The sequence below is a fragment of the Acinonyx jubatus genome, chromosome D2 (genome assembly GCF_027475565.1).
Source record: "Acinonyx jubatus isolate Ajub_Pintada_27869175 chromosome D2, VMU_Ajub_asm_v1.0, whole genome shotgun sequence".
NCBI lineage: Eukaryota > Metazoa > Chordata > Mammalia > Carnivora > Felidae > Acinonyx > Acinonyx jubatus.
Genome location: NC_069393.1, coordinates 16,734,030 through 16,758,724, shown reverse-complemented (window position 1 = coordinate 16,758,724; position 24,695 = coordinate 16,734,030). Strand labels below are relative to the sequence as shown.

The window sequence follows — 24,695 nt, the reverse complement described above, 5'->3', positions numbered from 1 at the left end:
TTTGCCATACAGGAGTCCACATTTTAAAAGCTGGTAGTGTTCCAGGAGTTAATTTGTGAATCAATTGTTTGGAACTTGGAATACATTTTCTCATGGAAACAATATTAAAAATGGTCAGGTTCCCAGGACAACCTATAACATGCCTACTTAATCTGTAATAAACGTTAATCTAGAACCTAACCAAGCTGTATACAATAGGCTTGATTTATTACTTGCAACGGGAATATATTTTTACCAGAGGGGGAGGCAGAACTCAGTCTGACTTCCACCCCATCTGAAATGCACACACATAAGCATATCCCACCTTGTCAGCACCTGAATCTTGAGTGTGCAGAAATCAGCCCTCCCAGTACATCTGGGTTGGGGCCCTGGACTGGTCAAGACTTCATCTGAGAGAGGGAAAGGGGGATTTAGGAAACACTCAGTATGGGAGCTTAGTGACAGGGTCATTTATGCAAAATCACCAAACACAAAAATACAACATAAATCATCTATATGGCGCTGAATAAATGGACTGTGCAGAAACTGTTAAAGTGTGACACCCTTTGACCTCAGCTGGACATGCTCTTCAGCTGAATCATGACCACGAGAGCACCTGGGCATTGATTCTGGAGAGCTTCATACTTAGGGAAGTCTGAGTTACATTGTAGAACAACCACACAGACTTTAATGGCTTAAAATAATGAAGTTTTGGTTCTCACTCCCGTTGCCTAGCCATCCCATTTTGGTGGCAGGATTTGGGGGCGAGGTTCTGGAAGAATGTCATCACTCAGAATCCCAGGGTAACAGCACGGCCAACGTGGTGGTGGTTCCCATGCCTCGTGCCAAGTAGACACCTCTGGAGGACTCCTCTCTGGCAGTTAAGGTCTCAGGCTGGAGGTGGCCTGTGTCCTAGCTCATCAGCCAGAGCTAATCGCTTATCTTTCCCAAACACAAGATGACGAGACATGCAATCTTCCTGTGTGTCCAGAAGCATAGTGAGAGGTACGTCTAGGAAGGGAGCCAGAAATATTTGTGGAAGTTTTAAGATTGCCACACGTAGATTAACAAACTGTAGGGGCGCCTGGGTGACTCAGTCAAGCGTCTGACTTTGGCTCAGGTCATGATCTCACAGCTTGGGAGTTTGAGCCCCGTGTCGGGCTCTGTGCTGACAGCTCGGAGCCTGGAGCCTGCTTCGGATTCTGATTTTTCTGATAAGAAAGATAAGAAGAAAAATCCACTTGAACTAAAGGAACTTACTTGATGTCTTCTATTGCTGCCAATATGATGGAGAATCAATTTTGTGATTTTTGCTTTTGTCCTTGAATAGCACAAGAAACTCCTTCTCTTACACAAGACCTTCCTTGATCCATTTCCTCCCACAAAATCAAGCCTGCACTGTGACACGAGTAACCTGAGATTTACAGTCGGTGGGTTCAGGAGCTACTGTCTCTGATTCTCACACCTAGTGCTTGAAGGAAAATTTATCATGCAGAGAGGGCTTATGGCTTATTATTCACCTAATTTAATTTCTGATCTTTAAAAAAAACCTGTTCATTGTAAAAGAAAATATTTAAATTTGCTGGGTGGAAAATGCTCAGTTTTTAAATTTTCAAACATCTTGGTACACATAAGTTTTATTCCCCTTAGTGCAAATTTTGAGAATCAAATAGGACTATTTTTTTTTAGTATTGTAACAAAAATACTTGAAATCTGGTATAAGAGCACTTAAAATCTTCCTTGCATTTGCTGACAAAGTCTTGGGGATTTTAACAGTAGGTAAAGACAAAAATCCTTTAATGTAACAATGTTGATTTTACCTTTTTTCACACATTTTGGAACAAAATATTTCTGAAAAATACTTTGCCATATACCTTAAAATTCAAAATTTTTTGACAGCACCCTAATTTTTTTTGACAAGATGAGTAATCATGACATGAGAATAACTGGCTCCTTAAATCATTTGGATGTGATAGTTACGTTTTTTCCGTGTGTGTGTGCGCGCGCACGTGAATGTCCTACTTACCTGATAGTGTTGTTTCTTTTATGAATCTATTCTTTTAGTAACTGAGCAAATATTTACGGAGGATCTACTGTGTAACCACCATACAACAGATATGCAAAGACTCCTGAGTTGAGCAAGGATAATTTTAGTGTGTTGAGACACAGTAAACAATTAAATGACCTGAGCATGTAACATGCCACATGGTGGGGAGTGCAATCAAGGGAAATAAAATTGGAAAGGAGAATGGTCCTGTTATGGTTAAGTCTGTATCTTTGAATTGGCAAATTATACTTACAAAATCATGAATTTGTTTTAAACAATATAAGGATTCTAAGTAAACAGGTGAAGAGGGAAGGAGGAGAAAAGAGGAGATGATTTTCAAGAAAGGGACCTTACACTTAACGATAAAACTGGTGTCTCACTGACCTAAAACTTAATTTTTTTTTTTTTTGGATTGCCTTTGTCACGTGTAACCCATCAGAAAGCACCAGACTGCTGCTTTGTTGACCTAACTCAGCATTTGTGGGTCTGTCCTCTAGAGAAATGATAAATCTGGACACGTTAAATCTTTCCCCCTTCTATTTATTTTCTTGCCTCTTGGGTTCATCCAGTAGGCTAAAGGGTTTCCATGCTGAGCTCCAGTCATTCATTTTTCAAGTGTTACAAGACAAAAGTGAAATCATTAGGGATTTTTTGTTAGCAGAATAGGTTTAAAACATGAAATTTGTGACCTCCAAGATAATGAAAAGGAGATCATTTGGATTAGAGTGTGAGTCAGAGGACTAGTCACTTGAGAGAGATCATGGGTTTGGTTACAAACAACCACGAGAAAGCAAACCTGGCAATAAAACCAGTGAAATGAATTTTCTGGTTTCCCAGGGCATGTAAATCATGTTTACACCCATAGTCTATTAAATGAGCAACAGCATCTCTAAAAAAACATACATCGTTTAATATACATAGCTTAAAAATATACATAGCTTATTGCTGAAAACTGGTAACTGAGCTTTCAATGAGTCATGATCTTTCTGCTGGTGGAGGGTCCTCCCTCGATATCGATGGCTGCTGACAGGGTGGTGGGCGCTGAAGGCTGGGGTGGGTTGGCAAGTTCTTAGACAACAGTGAAGTTGGCAGCACCCGTTGACTCTTCTTTCGTGAACGATTTCTCTGTAGCAGGTGATGGTTTGATAGCATCCAACCCCCAGTAGAACTTCTCTCAGAACTGGAGTCTGTCCTCTCCAACCTGCCACTGCTTTCGCAACTGAGTTCATGGGATGTTCTGTGTTGTCATCTCAACAGTCTTCACAGCGTCTTCACCGGGACTAGATTCCATCTCAAGAAGCCACATCTTGGTTCATCCGAAGGAAGTAACTTGTCCATTGGAGTTGTGTCAGGTGATGCAGATGTTTGGTCCCACCTTCAGGCTCCACTTCTGAGTCCAGTTCTCTTGCTGTTTCCCCACATCTGCAATTATTTACACTGAAGTCTTGAGCCTTCAGTTGGTTAAATTAAAAAAAAAAAAAAAAGTAATAGCTGAAGTACAAGCAAAGCCCAGCAAAGTGAGGTATGCCCACGTTTTCATTCTGTTTGTTCTTGCATGTCGACGACTTGAGTCCTATGCCGGCAAATAAAAATAATGCTCCTTTTATCACTGGGAACGATAGAAAGGAAATAAAATCCGTCCTTTTCATCGGCCCTTGTGGAAAATTGGTTACTTCATTATTAGCTCTTCCCCCCTCAATCACTGGGTCCTGCTCAAATCTGAAAGGCAGTGTAAGGGAGAGCCAATCAAAAAGCAAAACAAAAAGCCACAAACGAATGAAATGGGAAGAATAAATAGTCTATTTCCTTAAAGAACGTGTTACGAAAAAGGATCTAGATCTCAAAAGTGGCAAAAGAACCAAAACTACAGCCAGCCCAAGGTATGATGAATGATGACCAAGAACGCCTCGCACTCACTTTTCTGTGAAACACGTAAGTGTAATAGCCATTGGCTACGTAGTTATATTTGGAAACAAAGATTCCATGTTAAGAGGTGAATTATTTCTTAACATGTCCAGCTAAACCCAAGTGTAATATATTCAGACTTCTTAACGTAAAAGATGGGAATGATGACCGTTCTCAACATGGAACAACTTTGGAAATGTAGGGATGAGTTGTTTGTTCACTGAACTTTAATAAACTGTCCTCAAGCTTAAGTATTAATATTCTGAATGATAGCTAGGTAGATGTGTCAGATGGATCTTGGATCATTTATATAAAATTAGTTTAACTGTTGAGCCTAGTTCTCCCACAGTCATTGTTGAGTAGTGTGTGTGTTGTTGGGGGTGGGGGGCGGTTCAAAGTAGAAGACACTCTCAGGCAGCCCGAACTTCATCCCCCAATACCGGTGCATTTGGTTGCAATGATACCCACACCTTGTGCTGTACTGCCAGAGCTAGGATGCCTCTGTGTGCAGTCAGTTACTTATACAAAATCAATTTTTTTTTCTCAAGGGGGGACTGACCCACCTGCAGTCTGATACTCTACGAGGCAGGGGTCAGGGGCTTGTGGTCAGAAGTGGTCCTACGAGGTTTTTCATAGCCTGTGGGGAGGCTAGTGCCTGCTTCAACTTCCCAGCCTTACACAAATGAATCCCTGATGAGCCTCATCCTGGGTGTGGAGTTGCCCATCTTCACTAGAAACTGCAAGTCAAAGCATATGCCCTTGTGATTGCGAGTGTCGGCTAACTTGTGAAACCAAAGTGTCTCCTCTGCCTGTGTCCTTGTAATCTTTCTGGCTTGGCTCTTCTCCCCTGCCCCTTCCATCCCTGATTAGATCTCAGCTTTAGCATCTCTAAAGGATGACAGCCTATCTGGTGCTACCTTCATGGAAATCTTGAAGACCCCACGCTGTCTTAGATCAAACCATTAAAACTTCACACTTGATGGTAATCCATCTGTCTGTATTTTGGCTGGTGTATTGACAAACTGCCATGAAACTTTGTTGATGTAGGTAATGTTTCCAACAGCCAAAGGCCGTCTCTTTATCTCCTTACAGTAACCTAGGCCAACCTCTTCTCGTTCCTCCACACGGTTAATCGGGCATTGGGGGAGTTTTCTCTAAGGGGAGTGGTGGGGGGGACCTCTGTGCTGCATTTAATTCCAACACTGCATCTCATGGTTCACCTGGGAAAGAAAGCTTTCCAGAAAGCAATAAATCAATTGTAAGAGTACCAGCGACATTGATACATGAAGTCCTTAGTTTTTTTTCTTAAATTCCTGAGTCTTGAGGACACTAAAATTTATTTTTTTATATAAAATTGCATCACTAAGCTTGCCTATATAGCATTCACAAGATTAGTTTTAACAGGCAGGCATACGCATGTCCAATAGAAGTCAAGTCAAATTCAGGCGTTTCTCGAACTTTGCAATTACACTCTGTATGCTGCAGTGCTTAGAGTTTTTGTGATACAACAGGATAATGAACCTAAGTTTGAAACAGAAAACTCAAGAGTGGATCGTTTCCTTCGCATCATGTGCTGGTACAGATTCACTCCTGCTTGCACTTGGCAGGGTTAACTAAAACAAGGAAGCTGGATTTCACTGGCAAATGGTGAACGGAAGATTTCCAAGCTTGCTTACCTATTTGTTTCCCCTATACTGAATTCTACAAGCTAGAGAAAGTTCAGACTTTGTTTAAAATGTAAGAATATTCAACTCTGGCAAGCTTAAGAAAATTAAGTTTGGCCATGGTAATTTACTGTATTCATCACTGAGGCACCATTAATGTGAGCTCTTTAAAATTTTGATGTGAAACTTTCTTGTTTACTGAAAGGTACTTATAAAAGAGAATGGTCTGATTTTCATACATAATGTAATGTTCTGTAAATGAGGAAAAAATACTAGAAAACCTAACAGTCAGCAGTTCAAATTCAACTATTAGTAAACAGTGCATTTAATGGAATTAGGCCAGATATAACAAGTCCTTAAACAGATGTAGAATATTTTAAGTCAGAACCTGTAATAATCTGCACATTAAAAACATACACATACAGTTTAAATGGAAGGTCATTTTTAGTCTTCTTAAATTTTAAGTTTGTTTACTAATTTTGAGAGAGAGAGAGGCATGAGCAGGGGGAGGGGAAGAAATAGAGAATCCCATGCAGGCTCCATGCTGTTAGCACAGGGCTTGAACTCACGAACTGTGAGATCATGACCTGAGCCAAAACCAAGAGTTGGATGATAAACCAACTGAGCTGCCCAGGCGCCCCATCATTTGTAGTCTCTAAAACAAAGGCATGCCCAAATAGGTATTTTTTTAACTTGTCCATCTATTAGTATTGATTAAAGATCTTTACATGCAATTTCTTAGTTGCTGCTTGTTACGTTGTACAGTTGAAGAAACTGCAACTTGAGTAACTTGTTCTGGGACTTGGGACTGACCACGTATGGCTAAGCTAAAACCTGAAGTCACGTGTTCTGTCTCCCAGCTTTCCAGAGCATCAAACATTCTGGTATTGATAAATGAGGACATCTATGGAGACGCTCACTTTTTGACTTTTTAAAGATACACTGTAACACAATCTGAACATAACACCATTACCACTGTCCTTACCGTGACTTCTTCAATCCTTCCACACAATTTGTTTTCCTTCTCATAAAGTGATGTTTTTATTTTCTACCAGAAAACGTAGTTGAAGAGATGGAGGGTTAGAGGGTGAGACGTCTAATTCTGGCCCATCAGTTTTTACTAAATTATGTAAAATTAGGGAGTGGAGCTGGCATTAGAAGGTTCTGGTCCTGGCTGTTTGTGGACACCTGGGTAGAGTGTGCTTTAGAGGCATCTGTGTGATATGGCGTGGGGGTTACTCAAGAGAAAGTCTGTCACTTAGAAATGCAGGAGAATTCTCTATGAAGGAAGTCACATCTGGAATGTGACAAAAGGAACAAGGACCAAGGAACAGGAAGACAAAAGGAACAAAAATAAAGGAAGGAAAACAGAAAAAGTGAAGGAATTAGAAGGATCAATGGGACCCCCCTAAGTTCCTCCCACTAAAAAAAAAATGAAACTTTGTTTAATAAAAAAGATGGTCTATAATTGTTGGCATTGGCTAACTGATGCAGGGTGTTCATTCTCCATACATTCTTATGTGGTTGCAGAGTTCAATTAAAAACAAATTTTGCTCAGGCTTCCATTCTACCAGTTGTAGAGATTCTAATTCAAAACTTGGTTTTGAGTGCAGTGCCCTGGCCACCAACAAAACCTGGGCCCTTCTTTGAGATAGAAAGTATTGGGATCCTCTCCAGAACTATTAAATTAGAAACCCTGAGGTTGAGGGTTTAATGCTTAAAAAAAATCCTTGAGGAGCCCCTGGGTGGCTCAGTCCGTTAAGCCTCCAACTCTTGATTTCGGCTCAGGTCATGATCTTGTGGTTTGTGAATTTGAGCCCCACATCAGTCTCTGAGCTGAGCGTGAGGCCCCTGCTTGGGATTCTCTCTCTCCCTCTGTCTCTGCCCCTTCTTGTTTGTGTGCGTGTGCCCTCAAAATAAGTAAACTTAAATAAACTAAAAATTCTGTGGTTCTGATTTATGCATAAATTTGAGAACCACATCTAAAGTCCTATAGTATTCAGTACTGTGGACTACTCAAATACACAGGTAGCAGGACTGTGATTACTCTAACATGCAGGTAGCTTACTATAGGTTATTCTTTGTTTTTAATTTTTTAATTTTTTTTCTGAGAGACAGAGCATGGGTGGGGGGAAGGGCAGAAAGAGAGGGAGACAGAATCTGAAGCAGACTCCAGGCTCTGAGCTGTCAGCACAGAGCCCGACGGGGGGCTCTAACCCACGGACTGCAATATCATGACCTGAGCCAAAGTCAGATGCTCAACAGACTTGAGCCACCCAGGAGCCCCACTGTAGGTTATTCTAAGATGCGGGTAGCACTAAGAACCTCTGGACAAAGGGATCTCCGAACTCCAGGCCCCTAAAATTTCATTTAAATAAAGGCTGAAATTCAGTAAAAGCTAGAGTACACCCTACTTCTTGGATTTGTTTTGCTCTGTTCTACAGATTTCTCAAATAGGAATATTATTTTACCGAAGACTAAATTAGCTACTACATATAAAACATAGAATAGTGTCTGACATAGAAGAAGAAAATACTCATTTTTAGTTTACTTCATTTACTGCTGTTTACTTACATTTTTGGCAAATATACTGAAAATTTTACTATGAAAAAGGCTCTAAAAATCACTTGTTAGAAAAATTTTATTTATACTTTCTAATAGGATTTATTTTATACTAATCAAAAATTCTGTTTACCTGTAATAAAATAGATTCTTTCCATGAATATTAACTCCTGTGTAAGTCAAGTAACATTATGTCCTGATCCATTATTTTGCCAGACATATGTCAGCAGTCATTTCCTTTGTAACTGATGAAAAGGGTCCAGACCATTGGAATGAGACTGTTCCCTGCTAAATAGAAATGAGTAGAGTGTCAGCAAACTTTTGTGTCTCTGTGAACACTTCTATAATTACGTAAATGGATTCACTTTCCATCAGTACTGAGTCACAGACTATAGCTAAAATATTTTGAAATAGATAATCTTCAAATTTATTTAAAGTATTTGACTCTAATACAGGGTGACGTGAACTCATAGCTGAGCCAAAAACTAAATTTTGATCATTGAAATTTAGATTGTTTTTTCAGATAAATATGATTTTGTCATAATTTCCTATTTTCAATGGTCTTCTAGTCTTTAACCAGATAGAAGATGTTAAATTCTGTGGATGTAAGTTTTTTTCACCTGTAATAGCATTTGGCTGAACCATTTTGAAATCTCAAATGCTCAATTTTAAGAGAAGACACCTGGCTTTTTGTTATAAATACATCAATAACTAATTTTATGACCTTGGATAAGTCATAAGCTTCAATTCTCAGATAAAAGGGAGAGTGAATCAGATCTCTGAAATCTTAATAGCTCTGTGTCTATGTGTATCCACCCAGGCTCCACCTAGGAAATAGACTTTGAGAGAAAGTTACAGAACCTTACAAGTAATTTTGAAAGGGGGGATGGTCTGTGGGAGGCAGGTTTCTCACTGTTGGAGTAGCAGTTGCCGATAAGCAAAGAGAAGACTAGAATGATCTGTGCGTGAACCCGAGTTTTACTTAATGGAGATACTGTTGGATGCATGTAGAAAGGTGCACAGAGGTAGGCACACACATCAGTTAGCTCACACACAGTTCTGTGCTCCGTCAGTGGGGAGGGCTTAGAAGCCACTGGACGTGGTGCCCAGACGTTAGTTAATACCATTCTGTGTTCAAAGCAATTAAGATTTCTTTGGAAAATGGCTGGGTCCTAGGACTGGGGCGATAGCTATATAACAGTCTGGGACATCTGAGTTTGCCAGAAAGTACGGAAGCTCTCAAATCCCACCATCGTGGGGTTATGTCCAAGGCACTCAGGAGCTTTTTGAAAGAGCTTCTGATGGCCAAATATGTAATAATTTGAGCAACGCAATTAGACTAATATTGTACCCAAAATGTACAGTAAATATCCTTAAGCCTATGCTGATACAAAGAAATGACTGAATAAATAGAGAAAAGACAAACCTCTCCTGTAAAAGAATTATAGTTAATATAAACACTCCAGTCTCCGGGGGTAGGGGGGGAAAGAACTCTCTGCTCCTTAGGTGTGGGCTCCTAGGGATTTCCTGCCAAAAAGTACTGTGTGGAAAGGGCAGGAACAGTACAGTGATTAAACCGACAAACACGGTCTCAGCCAAGTGATCACGGTTGACATGAATAAGTCACGTCTGTAGCGTGTATCCTTGATAAATGACAAACACAGCATGTTACCTCTGTGGTCTTCTCCCACCCTCCCCCCCCCCCAGAAAAAAAGTAACCCCAACTAAGCCATGAGAAAACAGTTCCCCAACTGGGATTTTAAAAATATCTGCAAAACACCTGACTGATCTACCCCAAAAGTGTCACGGTCATCAAAAACAAAGTTTGGGGCACCTGGCTGGCTCTGTCAGTTGAGCATCCGACTGCAGCTCAGGTCATGATCTCGTGGTCAGTTGGTTCAAGCCCTGCGTCGGGTTCTGTGCCACCCTCTCTCTCTGCTCCTCCCTTGCTCATGCTCTTTCACTCTCAAAAATAAACACTAAAAAAATTAAAAACCAAGTTTGAGAAACTGTCACATCGAAAAGCCTATGGACACATGACCAGTAAATATATGCTATCCTGGATGGCGGGCTGAAGCAGTAAAAATGCAGAAGGACCCTGGCTATCAGCTAGAAAATCTGAATATGAATTTCAAATCAAAATAGTATTCAATATTGATAAGTTGTGACAAATGAACCGTAATATATTTTCAAAATAGAAACTGGGGTAGGTTGAAACTAATGTATCCCCAGTTTTTCTGAAAATCTAAAAACATTCCAAAATTTTTATTAAAATTTAGTATTTTAAATTTGACTAAGGATTTATAATGTAGTCAGTATTTTGCAAGATGATACCAAATTTTTTTCTGGATGTTTATTTTTTTAAAATGTCTGTTTATTTTTGAGAGTGCGAATGCAAGGCACGGGGGGAACAGAGAGAGAGACACACACAGAATCTGAAGCAGGCTTCAGGCTCTGGGATGTCGGCACGGAGCCGGACATGGGGCTCGAACTTCTGAAGACTGAGATTGTGACCTGAGCCAAAATCAGATGCTTAACCACCTGAGCCACTGGAAAAAACCAATTGGGTTTTTTTTTTTGTTTTGTTTTTTTTGCAAAGACCTTATTTTTGGGTTTTTATGCTTTTCAGACTTCAAAGATAAGACATCCGCACTGTCTCAGATACTGGCTTCGTAATATACGTGGGGGTGGCTGAGAATGCTAGTTCAGTGTTTCAGAGGTTTCTGCAGGTATCCTGATATGTTCCTCTAAAGAACGTGAGAAAAATAAGGCAACTTCTAGAGTGCCAAAACTGTCACTCTAGGATTGCAGAGACATTGGGGGATCTGGAGTAAGAGGAGCCGTGTGCGGATGTGGAACACTTTCTGCAAGGACGGCCCATATTTCTAATTGGAACTGCTCTCACGACTGTCTTCCTTATTGCATTTGGCTTTTGTTAACCATGTTTTTTTTTTTTGCTTCAGAGAAGTGACGTCTTTGCAACTGCGAAGATAAGCGGCTAAACTGTACAGTGATAATGGAGAATTAAGCAAAAATACTGAATTCTTGGGATGAGCTATCTTTTGATATTAGAAAAAAACCCCAACTAATTTTGCTGGCTCGTTTAAAGTAACAGAGCATGGCTGGTTTGCCGGAATGTTTTCTACATGCCTGTGTCTTTCCTTCCCAGCTGACAGCTCTTGACTTCACCTTTCTCTCCAGACAGCCTGCCGACTATCTTAGTCTCTCTCCACACCCCTCACTTTCTCTACACTCTCCCTCAGGGAAGCTGAAATGTCAGCTTTGACTCTGAAAAAGATGCATTCACCATTGGCTCATTTCTCCTTTATGCCATTCTTCACTATGTTGTTTGCCTGTGCATATGCAGTTAATCCAACTGTAAGAAAGGACTGTGGTCGTTATTTTTAGTTGCCTTCTCCCCTAATCCAGTTGAGACCTCCCAGAATCATTGAGAGAGGAAAACTTATCTCTGATTCCCCTGCCTGCCCCCTACTCATTAAAACCACAACACAACAAGACCGCTTGCAAACTTCCAGTGGCTCTGTTCCAAATGACGGGGGAGACATTAAAGTTTAACCCATTCCTCCAAACTGGGTGCTGCTCTACCTAACAGATGAGAAGTTGAGGGAATAGTTGCATATTACTGTAAAAATAAGTGTATCCTAGTTTATGATGGAGGAAACGTCCATTTCCTTTTTAGTAGGAAGGATGGTTTCTGGGAGTGTGGGCTCTTGATAACCAATGTTAAGTTCCCCGATTGTACATATAAAATAGCATTCAGTATGTTAAATCCTTATTGTTACCCTCACAGAATCGCAGAGCCTCCTTAATTTTGTTTGAAAATCCAATGAGACCCCTTCCTCCAGGGGGGTTAGAGGGTCCAGTCTTATCTGGGATCGCAATGGAGCCTAGAACAGACAAAGCTGTCGCTTAGCCTAGAGATAGGAATGGCCAGGGGGAAAGTCATAGAGGGGTGGCCAATAGATAGGGGTCAAGGGGAGAGTAATATTGATGAAAATTAAGTTCAGAAATGATCAGTTATTAGAAAAGGATCCCTTCATAGGAGTTATTAGACATCTGAATAGAATCCAGTGAAGAATCCACTAGACAAATGTGGCTGACCAGGGACATTAAACTTAAGGGGGGGGGGGTCACAATTCATAGGATTAGGCAAAAGAAGCTACTATTTGACATGTTGTGTCTATGAGCATCAAGGGAAAGTCCTCCTGCCCAAATTACAGAAGATAGAAACCGGTGTTAATAACAGCTTCCTAGTGCACAGGGCACTTTTCTGAAGGAAACAGACATGGTCTCTGACACATGAGCAGATCCTTCATTCTGCAATAAGATATTGGAGCCACCACCTTGTAAATGATAGCCAGAAATGATGTGAGAAAGAGAACACACTTAGTTGCAGTTAGAAAAGAAATTTAATGATGCAAGCATAGACGATAGTAACTAAGCCAAAACTTGAAATCTGAAATCTCTTTTTATTAAGGAAAACATTAATTGGTATTCTGTGAAGTTCTAGATTCCAACAATTGCTTCCTCAGTAGGTGTGACAAGGTTATTAAGACTGATGTGAAATTACTCCCAACTGTTAAAAAAAAAAAGTTTACAGATTTAATATAAAAACATTTGAAGGTTTTGTGGTTTTTTTTTTTCCATTTGGAAATTTGGCAAATAAATTGCCAATTCTTTCTATAGATATTGTCCCATAGTGAAAACACATTCAAACAAGAGCTGTGTAGGAGGTCTAGAAGTATATACAATGCCATGTACCATAAAGAATCCTTCAACTCTCCTGGAATGATGTAGGTTAAAATCAAACTAGCCAGCTGTCTCCAGTATCACAGTTGACAGCTAGGGGATAGGTTGTTGCTGTATTCCTTATGTCAAGAAATCTCCCTCTTCTAACAGTGGAAGTTTTCCATTCAAACAAAGCATTTTGTGTAGCTCAGTGAATAAAATGCATAAAAGCTGATTACTTTGAAGCTGGTAAGGGTGAGGGGTATCTTTTTGACCACTTTGCCTCCTCATCAGCCTCTGCGGTGGCCCCAAGTAACTCTGGGGAATTCTAGGGTTTTCTGGAACATAATTTAAAAAACGCTGGTGTAACTACATCTACATAACCTTCAGCTTCCAAATTGCTGCACCCTTGTATTAACAATTAGTTAATTGTTAATTGGAAGCCATAGGGAAATCACTGAACTTCTCCCCACCCCACTAATTTTACTGAGGAAAAAATGGCACATGGTAAAAATGCAAATAGCAAAAAAAAAGTGACGTAAAAATGAGGCTGCTTCCCATATTTCCCTGTTGTATTTTCCCTGATATATTGTGTTTCTTACAAATATTTCCAAAATAGTTAATGCATATACCTGCACACGTGTGTATTCACATGCCCATTTTTTATACAATTGAAAGTAAAGTGCATACAGACATGCACTTTGCTTTCTGCACCTAAGAATAACCATTAGAGTTCTCTCTATATTTGAGTATATACTTTCATTAAACATTGCATGAAACTTCAATATTTGAATGTCAGTATTTTATCAATCAGTAATAGACTCTTTATTAGATTAAGATATTCATAAATTAGTTATTTAATGGCCATCTTTACAGAGATATTTGCAAATGTGTGCAAACACTTATGTATGATGGGGTCCCGGGGTGGAAATGCTGGGGAGTTACTGCAGAATTGCCCTTCTGTGAGCCATGGAGACCAACATTGACCATGGTCTGAAAGGGACCAGACTTCCCGTTCCTCCATCACATGCTATGTCATCACATCTATTTATCTTTGTCAGAGATTTGAAAACACTCTATCATTTTTTATTTTATTTGAATTCCTTAATAGCTTGTAGATAGAACATATTTTTATATAGTTCAAAACCATTTCATTAACTTCTTTCTATAAATTGCCTGTTCATAGCGGTAACCAATTTTCTAATTAATTTCTAAGAACCTTTATAATATTTAGGAAGCTGCCCCTTTTTTATATGGTTTGGAGAAAAGTCTGAAGTTTTCTATTTTTTAAGTTGTATTTATGAATTTACATTTTTGGCTTCTGATTTTGATGTAAACGCTAATTGTGAGTTCTTTCTAATGTCAGACATATATCCACACACGCTGTCTGGTGGCCTAGATAAAATGCATCATTAAAACAGAATTTTCCTTTGTTTCTAGGAGAACAATACATATCTTTAGACATGTGTTTCTTCCGTTTCAGTAATGAGGGACATGTAGGCTTATTTTTTCCTTTATTCATGGTTGTCGGGAATTTCACAGTCAAATTGAATAGTCAAATTTCTTTTGCCACCATTTTTAGTAAATTTTATCCTCCACTTTACAGTAGACTTTTCATTGTAGCTTCATATTTTATTGGACAACTTAAAAATATTGCCATTTTGTGGGTTTGTGTATAGATTCCAATTCATATGGGGTGTGTTGTGTGTATGTATCAGCCAGGGTTGGGGGGAGACAGGATCCGTTCTAAGCAGCCATGAAGTTATTAAACTGGACAGAAGTGTTAAGAATTTTCCTTCTTGTAATTAGAAGCACAGTATTCCGGATGTCTATCTCTAGTAAACTGCCACAAAAGAACAATATGTCCTCATTTATGATGTTGGGAGTTGATGGGCTGAACTATGTGGTTGTCACATGTGTCCCCCCTCATGCAGTCGCCGCTGAAGGTGGTCCCATCAAAAAACTCTGCTGACCTTCTATCACTTGTATTGGGATGGCTGACTGAGCGGGGATGGTCCTCTGTGACCCCCCTCAGGGGACGAGCTTGACCTCCTCTGCAGCCTGACCATCTCCACAAAGGTGGGTTTCTTACATGGTGGCATAGAATCCCAAGAAATTCAAGGGCAGAAAACCTAGATCTTGATTCTCCAAGGGATGGCCATGAAAGGATTTGGGACCATCTTTAATCTCAGATACCATGCAGTAAGGGTGCATTACTTTTGGATAAGTTTCTTAGGAATATATACTGTGTGGGTATATATACACATAAATATAGGTCCATGGACGTTCTGTGCTCCGCCATATGTAATTCTGTGCATGTAGTACCACTGCACTAATGGCATGTCCTACCCTTCATCCCCTCCTCACCACTGAACCAGCTGGCTATCATAATCCCCTGTATATCTATCTAGATCTAGATCTTTTTGGAAATAGACACAGAACAATATGTTTTAGGTGAGATTGCTTAAATATTACTGATATAATGGTAACTTTAATGCAGTGGTGTAAGAACTTTTTATCCGGGGAATTGCTGGGATGTTATAATTCTTTGAGGAGGGGGCTCAGCAGGGAATGTATCTAAATGCTCACATAATCACGGACATTTTGAGTATGGTAAAAATTTATGGATGATCTTAGCGTTTTGTCAGGATAAATGGATTTTTGGGAAAGTCAAAACTGCAGTGCTACAGACGCCAGTGGTTGCACTCGGACGGATGTGACGTGCAGTCCTGGCTCTGGTCTCATTTGCTGGGAGCCTCTGAATGCCGTCAGCTTCCGTTTCTCCTCCTGTGCCAGAGTTGCCTGTCTATCGCAGCATAAAAAAAAAAAACCCAAAGCTTGGAGGCTGCAAACAACAAAGGTTTATGTCTGTGTGGGTTACCTGGGAGCTTTTTCTACCCATCTCCCTTAAATTTGCTTGGACGCTGCTGGCTGGCCTGAGCCCTGGTTCAGCTAGGATGGCTGAATTGTCTGCAGTCTGCACGTGGCCTTGCGTTTCAAACTTCCTCACCGCATGGCGATCTCTGGGTCCCAAACAGTGCAAAGGCGGAGATAGCAGTCCTGTTGAAATCTGGGCCCTGCGACGCACATGATGTTGCTTCTCCCGCCATCCGCTGATTAATAGACCAGGTTCACGGTGGGGCGAAAGAGGCCGCACTTCGTGGTGGCAGGTATTGCAAATGATACATAGCCAAATTTCCTCTTCTGGAGGCCCTAAAACCTCAAAATGTCAACAAAAAATAATATACGTGTTTAACGCAGTGCCTAGATTTTCAATGCGTTTTCCAACATAAAACTTTGGCTGTTCTTAGCATTTGTGATTGCTATTTCCTGAGGACTTCTCAGTGACCAGTCCCTGACACGTTCAGAGTTTGTAATGAGGCTGCAGGAGGCACAGCTGTATTCTCCTGACAGTGGCTCTGGTTGGTATGAGTTTCAAATGCACCTTTAAAGTTAAAGGTGATTGCGTTCGGGACTACCACCTTCCCTGTTCCTATGGCTGGTTTCCTCCTTTACTGCTCCTCATTTTTCTTTATAGCGCATATTCCCACCTAACATAAGTATGTCTTCATTTGTTTATTTCCTCTCTTCTTCACGAGATAAGGAAGTCTGTATGCTTGCTTTCCTTTTGGAACCTCAGGGACAAGAAACTGATGTCTGTCGGGTTGAAGGGGTGAATGAATGATTCCACCAGTTGCAAAACCCATACCCTGTTAACAAAGAGTGGAACAAGCAGTTGAGTATGACTGACATTGGTTTTATAATGCTGAGTGAGCAAAACTTGTTTAACCTCAGTAGCTTTTTTTTTTTTTTTTTTCTTGGCTGAAATTTATATTTCCGAGAGTCTGCCCCACCTCCCAGGGCGGGGGGTGGGGGGGGTGGGGCGGAAAACAACACCTACTGAACAGCTTACCATTCCTTTATCAGCATTTTAAACATTCCTGAAGTACAGCAAAATGCATTATAACCTCAGATAACTTTTTTTTTAATATTGTGTTTTTAGCTCTTGGCTCAATGTCCCAGAACTTATATTCAAGAAATCCTACCAATCCTAACATGCCTTCTGAGGCTCCTCTGAAATACTGTAGAATAATAACTGATTGCTCTTTACAAACTTGTTTAAGGAGTCAGATTTAGAATAATTGTTTCTGAGTATCTATGAAGGATGGTACTTTGTTATGAAGGACTTGGTTGTGTATCATAGTTAATTTGAAAATCAGCGTGGATTGCTTTGCTTAAAATCCAAAGTGTAAACCTAAGAGGCTTCACGATGACATAAGATTATTTTAAAAAAAAATTCTCAGTGGCAAACACTGTTTTACTAAAATCCGTCTCTTTAGATGGGAGAAAATGACCTAACGCAGAATGAGATTTCAAGACCAATATTGTATGAGTACCGTTTAAATCTGTTGTATTTAGTGGACACAAGTGAAGATAATTAAACTTTGGAATGTCAATTAGGCATTTTAATTAATAAACATTGAACCTTTTTGTAAAGAACATAATGTAAATATATACTTTTTTTTCCCATGCATTTTTATTCCTAAGGAGTCTGGTGGGTTCTTTGAAAGTAAAAATGGTCTTTAGAGCCTGCCATTCTGGCATAATTAATATTATGCTGAAACAGTTCTTTCCGTTTATAAATGTATTTATCTTACTTGATTTGAAAATAAAGCGATGAGGAAGGTAGAGCCTAAAAAATTATCTGCATTTTTCAGGCAGAACTGCTGAGGTTCAGAGAATCTGTCACACATGCCAGGTGCACAGCTGGTGAGTAGTGGAACTAAGACTAGAGTCTGGGTGGTCTACGTTCTGCTCCATGAACACCCCGACCATAACCACCACCTCTACAGGCACAACACTCATACTCAGATTCCATAAACTCCCCTCAAGACCCCTATGAAGAAGGTGCTATTAGCCTCATTTTTCAGATGGAAAGATTGAGGTTACAAGGGGGCACATAGCATGCCCTAAGGTCGTAGAACTAACAAGTGGCTGAGTGGATAAGTGAACCACAGAAGTTTGTGCCTGTGATAAATGATCTTTCCTTTACTCTGCTTTCTCTTCCTTGGTATGTTATGGGAATGTTCACTTCTCTTAGTGTTTCCACCAGCTTACCAGAACCATGGTTCTGCTAAGATTGAGGGCTTGAGTGTGTATGGACTTGTGTATGTACTGTCTCTATGTAACCTCATTCCTTCTGGTTATCCCTCTCTCTCCTGGTCTTGTTGTTTTTAAGCTCTGTACCAACTGGTACCAAATGGAAAATATCGATGTGCTATGGTGACATTTGCTCCTTTCCAAGTTCAAGGTGCTCACATTTTTATTCTGAATGAAGTTATCGCATTGATTGTTCAAATCCTATAAAGTATGAAGCCTAGGACAGTGTGAGAATCCACCCTAGGATCAAGGACTTTAAGATGATTTGTGACTGCTCTTCAAATGGAACAGAGGGGGGTTAGGAAGTATTTCCTGTAAGGATGATGCTGATTTTCATCGTTGTAAAAAATCTTGCCAGAATTGAAGCTATATTCATTCTTCACAAGCCAAAATACCTTCGTCATATATATGGGTGCTAAGAATTTTTTAACTCATCTTTCTGAGAGCTTGTTTGGCCAAGAATTAGAAATAGAATGCATTTGTGAATAAGTGGATATCTGCTCCAATTCCTCAGTTCAAATTCCGTTGAAGACAGAATGAAATAGAGCACCCATAGTTCTGTTCTGGGGGCTGTGGATTGAATTAGAATGGAGATTGAAATAATTGTTGTCCTCAAAGGCAGAGAATCTAGTTCTTCGGCAAGAAGATAGGGATGTTTTCTTTTCCATCTACACTCCCTGTTCTGTTAAGTGGTTACATATGTCATTTCAATTACACTGGGATTGATAATCTAATTCCAATGTCAACACGTTAATTCTCTGACATTGAATTAGAAATAAGATGAGATTTCTTAAGAGCTTTTAGTAAAAGAATGCATCTGAAGCTTATGGACCTAAAAGGGAATGACTAGGACAGTTCATGACTCAAATCATTTTTAATATAAATTATTGCATACTTATCAAATATGATGTTTAAATAGTTTAATTGGAAATTCTTAAGGGGTGCCTGTGTGGCTCAGTCAGTTAATCGTGATCCTCAGGGTCGTGGGTTCGAGCCCCACATCAGCTCTGTGCTGCCAGCTCAGAGCCTGGAGCCCGCTTCAGATTCTGAGCCTCCCTCCACTGCTTGCGTGCTCACGTGTGCACTCTCTGAAAAATAAACATGTAGAAAATAAAATGGAAAACACCTTAAAAAATCATTTGGGTTTAAGAAAATGAAACATTATAGGAAACAAATGCTCATGAGGTGTCAGTATTCTAGCAGATAAGTATCCTTGAGTCTATGTATTTTACACATGACATGATTTGCCTAACACATGCATTTATTTGCTTTCCGTAAATGTACAGAATTGGTTTCTATCGTGTAATTCTTTGGCTCACTTGAGCTTTATCATAATAGCATGTCTTAAAAACTTCCTACATTAAGGGCATAGTTTTTCAGTCCGTGAACATGTCTTTCACCAGTGTCTTTGATCCCCAGTGGGGGGGCCCCAGTGCTACATTTTCACGTTGAAGAGGAGATTCCCAAGTCTGATCTGTCCTAAATCTTAATTCCATTCATCTCCCAACAAAATATCACAAAAATATTTCTACTCTCAAATGTTGGGACGCTGGCCGTAAGGAACGCACAGCTCCCAGAGCTTCTCTGACAGAAACTGTTGTTCCTCCTCACGGGGACGGTTCTTCTCTTTAGAAACCACGAGGTGTTTTTTCTGGTGAGTTATTCCAGGAGTGTAGACTTGTAACAGCTGACCGAAGGTCCTGGAGGAGATTGCTCTTCGGTGCAGTAAACTGAACGTACACCATCCTCCTGCTTATGGAGTGCGGGCCCACTAACAGGAGAGCTTTCCCTGCCCGCGTTTACTTTACCATCCAATCCTCTTAGTTGAACAGCATGTTTGGTACGGTACTTACTGGGTCACGATGAGGAAACCCTGCCTCTCTGTTCACTTGGATTTGGAAGATGGGAAGTCTTGCCTGTATTTCCCTCTTCAGTCTTGGCACAAGTGGGAGCTCTCTTTATATTAAAAGAAAGAACACTTTTTGGAGAGGCTGCAGATACGCCTGGGGAGATCATTAGTAGGTACTCCAATGGCTCTTGCTTCAGGTTGTTCACGGTGCTTTGTAATCAGAGTAAACCGTGTTAGGTCTTTGGGGCTGCTGGTACAACTTGGATTCAGGAGCGTGTCGCAGAGCGTAGTGGAGGCTTGTGTGGAATTATTCCGGGATGTAGCAGTATCTACCCTCCCTGAGTGAGTCTGTGTGTCTTGTTTGATCTTGCCGGAGCATTTGGTCTTCGTGTCACATATATGCTTGTTGAAATTCGTAATTATCTTGCCGTGGACTCCGTCTCTGCCATGTTTGTTGCTCTCGGACATTTGGCACCGTGTAGTCCATGAGCCTGTAGAAGCGAAGTATTACTGCAAACGACACTACCCTGTAGTAGTGGTCTGCTGGACAAAGTTACCATGTGCAGAGGCAGAGTATGACTCCAGACAACACCACCCTGTAGTATTGGCCCATTGGACCCACTTACCATGTGCAGAGGCAAAGTATTACTCCAGACAACACTACCCTGTGTTATTGGTCCGTCGGACAAACTTAGAGAGGTATCTACCTTGGGTGGAGTTTTAGAAGTTCGAAACGAGCATCTTGGGACCCTAGGTTTTTGGCCCGCTGGATCAGTGCATGTAAGAATTTGACAAGATGCAAATCAACAAATGGTTCTTGCTCAAGTGACCAACAGGCTTTACACTCTAGTGTCTACTTGCACTGTTCAGATTTTCAAGGATGATTGGATTAGACCTGCCTTACTCTCTGAGCCTGTTGAAGCCAATGTCCTAAACTTTTCAGATCCCATAATTTTATACCTCCTTTAAAAGGTGCTAGTGATTCAAACCCTGTCACATTGACTCCTGCTAAAGCTAGTAGCCCACTTCCAGAATTTTCATTCAGCACTGCTGGAAAAAACATGAGTCCAGTTATTCCACCAGACATCCCAAGACCTTAGGGTTTGGGACTTAATCATGGACACACACCTTATAGTAGCATCCTTCATCAAGGACTTGAAGTTCCAGGATTCAGGACTGGCTTTACAGGTGTGCCAAGTTGACTGGAGCTAACAATACAATTGGACAAGTGAGACCATGATGTACTTATGTACTTAGGAATATTGATCCCTTGACTTCCAATTTATTTAGTAATCAACTGTGTATTGACTGTTCAATCATTTACTCTAAGTGTTAGAGAATAGTATGTTCAGGTTACATGAAATCAAGGAAAATAAATTTTTGTAAAATTTATTTGGGGCTGTGAGCACCTTCTAAATATTAGGGTTTAAACAGGCTTCCTTTAGAAAACATGTTTCTCTAAATTTGAATTTTGATTTTTTTTGGTTTTGCTGTTGATTGCAGTGTGATAGACATTATCTTGATAAGAGGAATACTTGAGGAAGCAGATCTGTCACATTATTAAATATTATCTTCAGTGAAATTTATAAACATGCTTCTTGAATAATGACATACATTCTAGGAAAGGGGAAAAAAAAGTGTCCATTCTAAAAGTCTCTCTTAGAGCTTTTCCAAACTTAATTGATACGTTTTCTTTGAGGTCCTCCTGATTTATATCGTGCAAAGGAAAAGTAAAAGTTTTTATCAGAAATTCTAGAACATGTTCTGTCTAGCCTAGCTTAAAAGACTTATTGATTTTCTTAATAGTGTTTCTCATTAAAATATTTTGTTACATTTGTAAGTAGTTCTTAAAGTGTTTTATTTTGGTTAAATGAATAACAAATCCTTTGTTAATGAACAATCAAGGAATTCTAGTTTTCTGTATTACATTTAATCAAAGACCAACATTTAAAAAATGACATAATAAAAAAAATACTGACATAATGATGGAACTTAAATTTTTTGTCACCCTTTTGATTGGCATTTTAATCTTTTTTAGCAAAAAATCAAATATATTGCCAAAATATATGGAATTCTATGTATAATATGGGATTTGATATCTTTTCAAAGTTGCATAAACAGTTTGAGTTTATATTATGATTTTGCTGAAATAGACCTTAGTTTATAGAATACAGTATTGGGAGATCTGTAATGGTCAATTTCTAACTTACTTTGCTTTGTCAAAGTCATAAATTGTCTGATGAAGTGTGAGAATCACGTGGATTATTTTATTTTTTGTTTTGATTATTTTCCAAATGTAAATGTTAAGGACTTGCCAACATGGCCAGTATTACTTATAAAAAGTATCACAAGCAACGTTCACCAATTAAGACAAAAAAGAAAAAAAAAAAAGGTTGGGTCATATTTAAGGTAGTTTGTTCAATTGGATGAACCTAGAGAAAACCAGATGAAGGGAAGAAAGGGGAAGAGTTATTTAGTTCTTGCCAAAAACACACATGATTCAGGTCAAATTCATTGGTTAATAATGATTCATTTCTCCATCGGATATGGGTGTTTAAGATTTCATTAATTATCAACCACAAATCAATGAGCGTTTTCATTTGAGATAGTAGTATAGGTTGCCTTTATGGTTAAATTAAAAAAAAAACCTGTAGCTGTTAAATTCAAACAAAATGAACTATAAACAATGTATCAAATCATACACTGATAATATGGAATGTGAGGAGTCCAAGTTTAAACTTTTCAGGTCTTCTCAAAATCTTACCAAAACTCCCAAAGGGCGTATTCAGGTAGAATTCTATTCTTTTTTTTTTTTTCTTTGACATTTTTATTTTTATTTTTTAAATGAAATTTATTGTCAAATTGGTTTCCATACAACACCCAGTGCTCATCCCAAAAGGTGCCCTCCTCACTACCCATCACCCACTGTCCCCTCCCTCCCACCTCCAGAATTCTATTTCATAGTTGGTAAGCAGAATGGTACAGTCCAAGACTGCCCTTGAATTCCCCTCCAGAGGAAATTACTTGCAGGAAATGCAAACAAGTCAATGGGTTATTATTTGAAACTTTATCACCTATGAAGAGAGCCATGTAATATATACAGCATATTATGAATATGAAAGACGCTGCACTCCTAATGATTTTTTGCATAATAACAGGTACTGAAATCGTTACATTTGCTATGATCTCATATGGTAAAAACGATTGCATATGTTCTTGTATGTTGTGTGCTATTTCAAGCATGCTGACTCCACAGTTCCCTCCGAACATAAATGTCTGGTTTCTCTAAATATAAGCAGGAGTGCCATGGGCTCTAATTGCCCTGAGCCCAATCAGGTATATTTTTAAGGGTAAGAAATCATTTAGGGCAGTGGGAGATGGGGACCAAGACCTAGAATGTAGGTGTCTGTAAGCATCACAGAAAAGATTGAGGAGCCGCTTCAGAGCCCAGGGACCACACATGAACAGCCGCGAAGGATCTCCTTTTCTGAAGCAGACTCTAGGTCACAGGCCCTGGGAACCCATGCCATACCCAGGAAACTCAGCAGCACCCGGACCAAGCTCCTGCAGATGGAGTCGTGGCCACAAGCCTGCGTTGTCTACAAGTTTCCAGAAACCAGCAGCGTCACACAGATTCGCTACCTTTGACTTGTAGAGGAAACCATCTGATGTGGGTGTCATCGGGCTGATACAGAGAGACGTCAGCCGGGCTGTTTGCCGTTCTGCAGATTCCAGCATCACACCCAGTCCAGGCCTCTGCTGATTGCGCCCCCTTCCTCGGGCTTCAAGGCCAGCAGTGGTGGGCCCAGTCCTCCTCGCTTGGCGTTACTCGGGCCCCTTCTCTGTCTTCCTCTTCCACTTGTCACTGCCCCACGATGGCATGGGGCCCATCAGGACAATCCCGGATGATCCCTCTGTGTTACATTCCACTGATGAGCAGTCCTGGACTCATTTCGTGTAGCGTAACCTATTCTCAAGTGCTGTATTAGTAATCATCTTGTTAATGGTGTCACCTACTGTATGAGCGGTCATCTGGTTTATGGTATCACCTAGCTCTTAAACTCCTTAAACTGTGGCCTAAAACCGAGTGGTTCACGTATTTCTTAATTTCTTTCTGTGTTTTCAGTGTTGTTTTGATTTATTATTGGCCACTGATTATTTGGACAGCTGCAACACCACACGCTGTCTCTAACGCTTTCTGCCTCTGTGCCTTTCTTCTGTGTCTCATGCCTGCCGTTTCAGGAGAAGTTTATAAATTGAGGGTAACAGACCTGCGTTAATTTTTTTTCGTATGAGCACAAGTTCTGATTATATCCCTTTCTCTGACAGTTTGCACCAGCCTGACTCTGACTCACTTTTTAAAACTCTTCTCTTTTGGCAAGAAATTCCTGGCTTTCCTGGGTGCCTTAGCTGACACTTGTTCTTGGATGACTGTTGCATTGTTTTTCTTGGTTGTGAAACAACCTTCACTCTTCTAGAATGACCGTGGGAAATCGGATAGTCACCAGCCAAAGGAGACCTAACTGGGGCTATGTTCTCTACTCTTTTCCCTTTTCTCCACCTTTTTTTAATACCTTCATTTGTGTAATTTTAATTTTTAAAATCTGGGTACAGTTGAGAGTTTCGGGCAAACAGCATAGTGATTTCCATTTCTCTACATCTGCTGTTCTCATAAGTGCATGGATCGCCACACGGCACTGTCACCACCACTGCTCCCAGTGTGGTGCCTTTGTCCAAGGGACCTCCTCACTTGGTGACAGTGACCGGGAGCCTGTGCTTC

At 40.1% G+C, this 24,695-nt stretch overlaps 1 pseudogene; it reads left to right on the top strand.

The window, feature by feature from the left end:
• Positions 1-20,494: 20,494 nt before the first annotated feature.
• On the top strand, positions 20,495-22,652 carry LOC106969519 (zinc transporter 6-like; annotated as a pseudogene).
• Positions 22,653-24,695: the final 2,043 nt, after the last annotated feature.